Source organism: Oryctolagus cuniculus, chromosome 13 (genome assembly GCF_964237555.1).
Source record: "Oryctolagus cuniculus chromosome 13, mOryCun1.1, whole genome shotgun sequence".
In the NCBI taxonomy this organism is placed as follows: Eukaryota; Metazoa; Chordata; class Mammalia; order Lagomorpha; family Leporidae; genus Oryctolagus; species Oryctolagus cuniculus.
This window is the reverse complement of record NC_091444.1, coordinates 38,040,791-38,048,750: the sequence shown is the minus strand read 5'-3', so window position 1 is coordinate 38,048,750 and position 7,960 is coordinate 38,040,791. Positions and strand designations below refer to the sequence as shown.

At 45.3% G+C, this 7,960-nt stretch overlaps 1 pseudogene; it reads right to left on the bottom strand.

The window, feature by feature from the left end:
• Positions 1-2,654: 2,654 nt before the first annotated feature.
• On the bottom strand, positions 2,655-3,948 carry LOC108178150 (large ribosomal subunit protein uL22-like; annotated as a pseudogene).
• Between the last annotated feature and the right edge of the window lie 4,012 nt (positions 3,949-7,960).

Here is a 7,960-nt window from a genome sequence, read left to right as displayed (position 1 = left end):
AGCAGTGATGGCTCACGTAATTGGAGACCCGGACTGCATTCTTGAGTCCAGCTCCTGCCCAGCCCCAGCTGTAGTGGTCATTTGGGGAGTGAACCCGTGGGTGGAAGTTCTCTCTCTCGACCCCCCCCCCCCATTTCTCTCCCTCTCAAATAAATATAACTGTACAAAGCAATGAAATAAATGAAGTTCTGTAGGGAAGTAAGTTATTCAATACTATTTTTACAAGTGTTTTCTGTTATGCTTTTTATATCTTCTTGGTAAGTTAAGTGTGAAATATCCCTCTTATTTCTTTCATTGCTTTTTCCATTAAGTAATGTTTCTGTTGTGGGATTAATTTTCTTTTTATAGGTGGTAAGATGTATGTCTTTCAAAGAGCATTTAATTAGAATTTCAAGATCTAATCTAAGAGTCTGTCTTTTAATCAGTGTGTTTATTATTTCTATTACTAATTCATGATTACTAATGCAATTATATTTGTCATTACTATCTAATTTTGTTGTCTTTTTTTCATGCATTTTTCTTCTCTGCCTTCTGTTGAATTGATAAATGTTTCTTTATTCTTCTCATAATTCTAGGTGCAGAAATTTTGTACTTAACCTTAAATTTTTAATATGCATACCCATTTTCCCCCAATAAAGTTTAAGTTGATCAATGTTCATATTCTCTTTATGAATGAAGTAAGAATTTAATGCATTTCAACTTCTTCCCAAACTGCTTTCATACTTACATCCGATACTGAAATTTTTTTACTTTTTTTAAATTTATTTTTAAAGATGTGTTTATTTGTTTTATTGAAAGACAGAATTACAGAGAGAAATCTTCCATTTGCTGGGTCACCGCTAGAATGGCAGCGACGGCCATGGATGAGCCAGGCTGAAGCCAGGAGCTTTATCCAGGTCCCCATGTGGGTTCAGGGGCCCAAGTACTTCTGCTGCTCTCCTAGGCACATTAGCACGGAGCTGGATTGGAATAGGAGTAGTTGGAACTCAAACTGGTGCCTATATGGGATGTTGGCATTGCAGGCAGCAACTTCACCAGCTATGCCACAATGCCAGTCCTTATTTTACTTTATTTATTTTTTGTTTTTATTCTTTTTACTTGAAAGGCAGAGTTACAGAGAGGCAGAGGTAGAGAGAAAGAGAAGGGAGGGGGAGAGAGAGAGAGAGGGAGAGAGAGAGAGGGAGAGAGAGAGGTCTGCCACCCACTAGTTCACTCCCCAGATGACTGCAACGACTGGAGCTGCACTGATCCGAAGCCAGGAGCCAGGAGCTTCTTCCGGGTCTCCCACGCAGGTGCAGGGGCCTAAGCACTTGTGCCACCTTCTACTGCTTTCCCAGGCCATAGCAGAGAGCTGGATTAGAAGTGGAGCAGCTGGGACTAGAACCAGCACCCATATGGAATGCCAGTACTGCAGATGGCGGCTTTACCCACTACACCACAGCGCTGGCCTCTACTTTATTTTTAAAAACACAAAAACTATGATTGGAGCAGGCATTGTGTTGTGCAGCAGATTAAGCCTCTGCTTGGAATATCCACCTCATATCTGAGTGCTAGCAAGTCCCAGCTGGATAGCTTTGTGCTAATGGCCCTGGGAAGGCAGTGTATGATGGTCCAACTACTTGGGTTTCTGCCATCCATATGGGAGACCCAGAAGGAGTTTCTGGCTTTTGGCTTCTGCCTGGCCCAGCTCCAGCTCTTCTGGCCATTTGGGAAGTGAACTAGCAGATGGAAGCATTCCCACTGTCTCCCTCAGTCCCTCCCTCTCTGTCACTGTACCTTTCAAATAAATATTAAATAAATCTTTAAAAAATTATTGACTTTTAATGGTCAGTACATTTTTTTATTTGGATATATTATCATATGTTACCAATTTCTCTGTTCACCCTTATTTTTCATACTTTCCATCTTTATCCTTTTCTATCCTGTAGCAATTTATTAGTGAGCATACTTGGACAGTAAACTTTGTAAGTCATTGTATATTTGAAAGAATTTACTTTTTTCCCTCCTTCTTTTCATCCTGCCCCAACCCCAGAAAACCACTGATCTTTTGATTGTGATTTTGCCTCTTCCAGAATGTCATGTAGTTGGAATCATACAGTATGTGGCCTTCTCAGATTGGCTTCTCTCCCTGACAAATATGCATTTTAAAGTTGCACTACTGGGGCCGGTGCTGTGGCATAGCTGGTAGGTCCACCACTTGTAGTGCCGGCATCCCATATAGGCACCAGTTCAGGTCCCAGTTGCTCCACTTCTGATCTAGCTCTCTGCTATGGCCTGGGAAAACACTGGAGGATGGCAAGTCCTTGGGCCCCTGAGCCCAAGTGGGAGACCTGAAAGAAGCTCCTGGCTCCTGGCTTCAGATCAGTGCAGTTCTGGCTGTTATGGCCAGTTGGAGAGTGAATCAGCGGATGGAAGACCTCTCTCTCTCTGCCCCTCCTTCTCTTTCTGTGTAACTCTTTCAAATAAATCAATCAATCTTTAAAAAAATAAATAAAGTTGCACTACTTTTTAAATATTGTTTTGGATATTTGTGTTCCTTTGATAGATAAATTTCAGAACTAGATTGTCAGTTTGTACACAGACACACATGTGTGTGCATGCACGCATACACACACACTTTTTTTCTTTTAATTTGTATTTATTTTATACGGACTTTACTCCGCAGCCATAAGCTTTTGCTTCTTTAGTTTCATTTGGGATATCTTTTTCTTCTGTGCCACCTCCTCTTCTGGCTTAGGAACAAGCTGTTTCTTCTCCATGAGGATCATCTCAGTGTTGCACAGGGAGCTCACGTGTAGGTTGATCCAACCATGGGCTCTGCAGGGACGGTGGTGCATCCTGGGGGCTTTGTTCACTTGGATGTGTTCAATGACCAGAGAGTCTGCACCCAAACCCCTCAACTTAGCATGACTCTCTGCATTCTTAAGCATGTGCAACAGAAATTTGGCACATTTTTTGGCCACCGACCCTGTGTCCAGTTGCATTGCTTGGCCTGGGCATACCTACCAACTCCATCATTGTACCAACAGAATGGCACACATAGCTTCTTCCTTTTTTTTTTAAGATTTATTTATTTGCTTGAAAGACAGAGTTGCGGCCAGCGCCGCAGCTCACTAGGCTAATCCTCCACCTTGCGGCGCCGGCACACCGGGTTCTAGTCCCGGTCAGGGCACCGGATTCTGTTCCGGTTGCCCCTCTTCCAGGCCAGCTCTCTGCTGTGGCCTGGGAAGGCAGTGGAGGATGGCCCAAGTGCTTGGGCCCTGCACCCCATGGGAGACCAGGAGAGGCACCTGGCTCCTGGCTTCGGATCAGTGCGGTGTGCCGGCCACAGCACGCTGGCTGTGGCAGCCATTGGAGGGTGAACCAACGGCAAAAGGAAGACCTTTCTCTCTGTCTCTCTCTCTCACTATCCACTCTGCCTGTCAAAAAAAAAAAAAAAAAAAAAAAAAAAAAGACAGAGTTGCAGAAAGAGAGAGGGAGAGAGGGAGAGAGGGATATGGAGAGAGGGAGGGAGAGAGGTCTTCCATCCACTGGTTTACTCCCTAGATGGCTGCAGTGGCTGGGGCTGGGCCAATCTGAAGCCAGGAGCCAGCAGCTTCTTCTGGGTCTCCCATGTGGGTGTAGGGTACCAAGGATTTGGGCCATCTTCTACTGCTTTCCCAGGCCATAGCAGAGAGCTGGATCAGAAGTAAAGCAAACAGGACTCAAACTGGTGCCATATGGGATGCTAGCACTGCAGGCAGTGGCTTTACCTGCTATGCCACAGTACTGACTCCCATGTTGCTTCTTTATTGTGACATCTTTCAGGTATTTGGTGGCTTTTCGGGTGTGCACACCCTTGATGGCCTGGGCAGTTTCTCAGGTGTTCTTAAAGTGAACAAAGAGATTTGAGCCTTTTGATTTGCATGATTTTGTGGGGTTTTCTGGTTCAAGTGAGTAACGAACCATTTTCACAGATCACCTAAGGCTACACGTGCGCGTGCACACACACACACACACACACACTTTTAGTGTCTATTTCTGGATCTTGTATTCGTCTTGTTTGTGTCTATCCCTGGATTAATACCGTGCTATCTGCTGTAGACCGTTTTGTGTCGCTCCAGAATTCCTATGTGGAACCTGATCTCCAGTGCAGTGATATATAGAAGTGGGCTCCGGCCTCATGAATGGTATTAGTGCCCTTAAAAGAAGCCCAGGGAAGTTCTTTTGCTGCTTCCGTCATGTGAGGACAGGGAAAGAACAGCCACCTATGAGCCAGAGAGTGGGAAATCTGCTCACGGTGGACTTCCTGTCCTCTGGGGCTGTGAGCAATACATTTCTATCATTTATAAATCACTCAGTCTAATGTATTTGCTGTAGCAGCCTACACAGACTGAGACAAAGGTGCAGTAGGAAATTTTGAGGGATAACATTTTTACAGGTTTGTATTTGTCACATTTAAAAAGATTTATTTATTCATTTGAAAAGCAGAGTGGCCGAGAGGGACAAGTGAAAAAGAGAGAGAGAGAGAGAGAGAGAGAGAGAGAGATCTTCCATCTGCCAGTTCAGTCCCCCAAGGCCCACAACAGTTGGGGCTGGGCCAAGCTGAAGCCAGGAGCAGGAACTCCACCTGGGTCTCTCATGTGGGTCTCAAGGACCTAAGCACTTGAGCCATTATCCACTGCCTCCCAGGTGCAATAGCAGGAAGCTGGATGGGACTTGAACCAATGTGGTACATGGGCGTCCCCAACAGCAGCTTAGCCGGATGCACTACAACACCTGCTTCCATATATTCATCACTTTAAATATTGCAGGGTTGTGTGTGTGTGTGTGTGTGTGTGTGTGTGATATATCAGTGTGACTGGCATAATAATGGCCTCCCAAAGATGCTCATATGCTAATTCCCTGCCTGCCCCGTGTGGATCCTGGGGGAATGTGGTTTCGGTTCAAGTAATTGGGTCCCTGCCACCCACGAGGGAAGCTTGGATTAACTTCCCAACTCCTGGCTCCGGCTCTAGGCCCAGCTCCAGCCCCAGCTGCTGCAGGCATTTGAGGAGTAAGCCAGTGGATGGGAGCTCCCTTTCTCTATCTGTTACTCTCTTGCTCTGCCTCTTTGGCTCTCAGATAAACAGATATGCTTATTTGGTGCAAAATTTTTAAAAATTCATGCATATTTTTCATAATATACTTTTCTATGAACTTTTTGAAGACCCCTTGTATTACTAGAAAATCTTAAAATAACCACAATAATACCATTAATTTACAATAGTTTCATAATATCTACAATTATCCAATGACTCATTCTTTTTAAAAAAAATATTTTATTTATTTATTCAAAGAGTTATAGAGAGACGTAGAGCCAGAGAGAGAGGTCTTCTATCTGCTGGTTCACTCCCCAAATGATTACAGCAGCCAGAGCTGAGCTGATCTGAAGCCAGGAGCTTCCCCCAGGTCTCCCATGTGGCTGCAGAGGCCCAAGGATTTGGACCATCTTCTACCGCTTTCCGAGGCCATAGCAGAGAGCTGGATCAGAAGTGGAACAACCAGGTCTCAAACCGGTGCTCATAAGGGATGCTGGTGCTGCAGGCTAGGGCCTGGTTAAAGCTCACTGTGCCACAGAGCCGCCACCAATGACTTGTTCTTAAGTGTACTTTAGTTGGGCATTAAGAGCAATTTTGGGAAAACAATTCACATAGAGACCTTTCCTGAAATATTTTTTTAAAGATTTATTTATTTATTTGAAAGTAGAATTACACAGAGAGAGGGAGAGACAGAGAGAGATCTTCTAACCCCTGGTTCACTCTCCAAATGACTGCAATGGCTGGAGCTGTGCCAAGCAAAGCCAGGAGCTCAAAGCTTCTTCTTTCAGGTCTCCCACGTGGGTACAGGGACCCAAGCACTTGGACCGTCTTCTGCTGCTTTCCCAGGCACAGTAACAGGGAGCTGGATTGGAAGTGGAGCAGCCAGGCTTTAAACTGGCGCCCATATGGGATACAGGTGTCACAGACAGTGGCTTTAACTTCTATACCACAACGCCGGCCCCTCTGACAGTTTTGAGAATAAGGCTGACAGTTTTTGTGCATGTGGTAATTATAGAACCCGGAGAGCTGAGAAACCATGTGCACTTGGGCATATGGTGAAAGCTTTACTCAGACTTGCAAAGCAATAATATTAAAATCTGAAAACCAGGGAAGGCATTTGGCTTAGCCACAAAGCTGTTGTTTGGGATCCCTACATCCCTTATCAGAGTGTCTGGATGAGTTCCTCTCGCTTCGCATCCAGCTTCCTGCTAGTGTACCTTGGGAGGCAGCAGGTGATGGCTTGAGTACTTGGGTCCCTACCATTCATTTGGGAGACCCAGATGGAGCTCCTGGCCCTAGCCCAGTTGTTGTGGGCATTAGGGGAGTAAACCAGTGAATGGGAGCTTTCACTCTGCCTCTCTTTCAGACAAATAAAAATAAATAAAATTTTAAGAAAATTTAAATGGCTTTACAGAATTCACAATTATTTAAAAATGTTTTTCAATCTGAGGCATGTTTTTGTAAATGTTTTAAATTATAGCTTAACTGCTATTTCAACTCTTTATAATTTCATTGCAACTAATTGTATAATGTTATACAATTTGCAGGGCCCTTTTTTTTTGCATATGTATCAGGTATTTCCTTGTGATATAATAATAAGTCTTTTGTTCCTTGGGGCCATCTACCAACCTCCATTTCCTGCACAGCCTCACATGCCTCTTTTTCTTTCTTTTTTTTTTTTTTTAAGATTTATTTATTTAAAAGACAGAGTTACAGAGATGCAGAGGTAGAGAGAGAGGTCTTCCATCTGATGGTTCACTCCCCAGATGGCTACAACGGCCGGAGCTGCACAGATCCGAAGCCAGGAGCCAGGAGCTTCTTCCGGGTCTCCCATGTGGGTGCAGGGGCTCAAGGACTTGAGTCATCTTCTACTGCTTTCCTAGGCCACAGCAGAGAGCTGGATCGGAAGTGGAGCAGCTGGGACTTGAACTGGCGTCTCTATGGGTTCTGGGACTGCAGGCGGCAGGTTTACCCACCAGGCCACAGCGCCGCCCCCAACACTCCTCTTAGCAGCCGGGCCTCTGTGGGACGCTCTCTCTGGTTGCTCCCACGGTACTTTGGTAACAGCACTACTGCTGCTGTTTGGAGCAACTGGATGGCATGTCATGGCAGCCTGTACTCAGGTTCAGCCGGCCCCCTCTAGAAGCACCTGTGCCTTAGGATACGGCAAGTGAGTACCTGGCTGATCTCCTTCCCCAACCTTCTAGTTAGTTGCTATGGTCCTGGTACAGAGCTCACTGCATCCCACACACCTGTCTTAGTTTTGGGCCATTTTGTAGTTGAAAACCAGATTCTATTTCCTTTCCTTTGCCAGGGCCCTGGCAGGTGGTCAGTCTGATCACTGAATTTTGCTCAGTTATTTATTCTTTCCGGCAAAGCACCCTTCATTCTTTCCCACTTCCCTCTATCTGCTGGTTCTGGGTTGAGTCCACTGTTTTAACTTCAGTCTTGTCTTTCTCTGGGTTGTTTCACTCTCAAAAATAATAATGTCGGATTCCCCAGTAGGAATCCTGTGAAGTAGGCAAAATAGGCAACATTGTCCTCATTTAAAGACAAAATGGAGGCTCAGAGACAGGCAGGATTTTAGAAAGCCTAGGCTGTGAAGGAATGACTGGATACAAGATTCTCATTTGTTTTGGCTACTGTGACAAAGTGTCCAAGACTGGACTTTTTTTTTTTTTTTTAACTTATTTGACAGGTAGAGTTAGACAGTGAGACAGAGAGACAGAAAGCTCTTCCTTCTGTTGGTTCACCCCTGCAAATGGCTGCTATGCCGGCACTGCGCTGATCCGAAGCCAGGAGCCAGGTGCTTTCTCCTGGTTTCCCACGCAGGTGCAGGGGCCCAATCACCTGGGCCATCCTCCACTGCCTTCCCAGGCCACAGCAGAGAGCTGGACTTG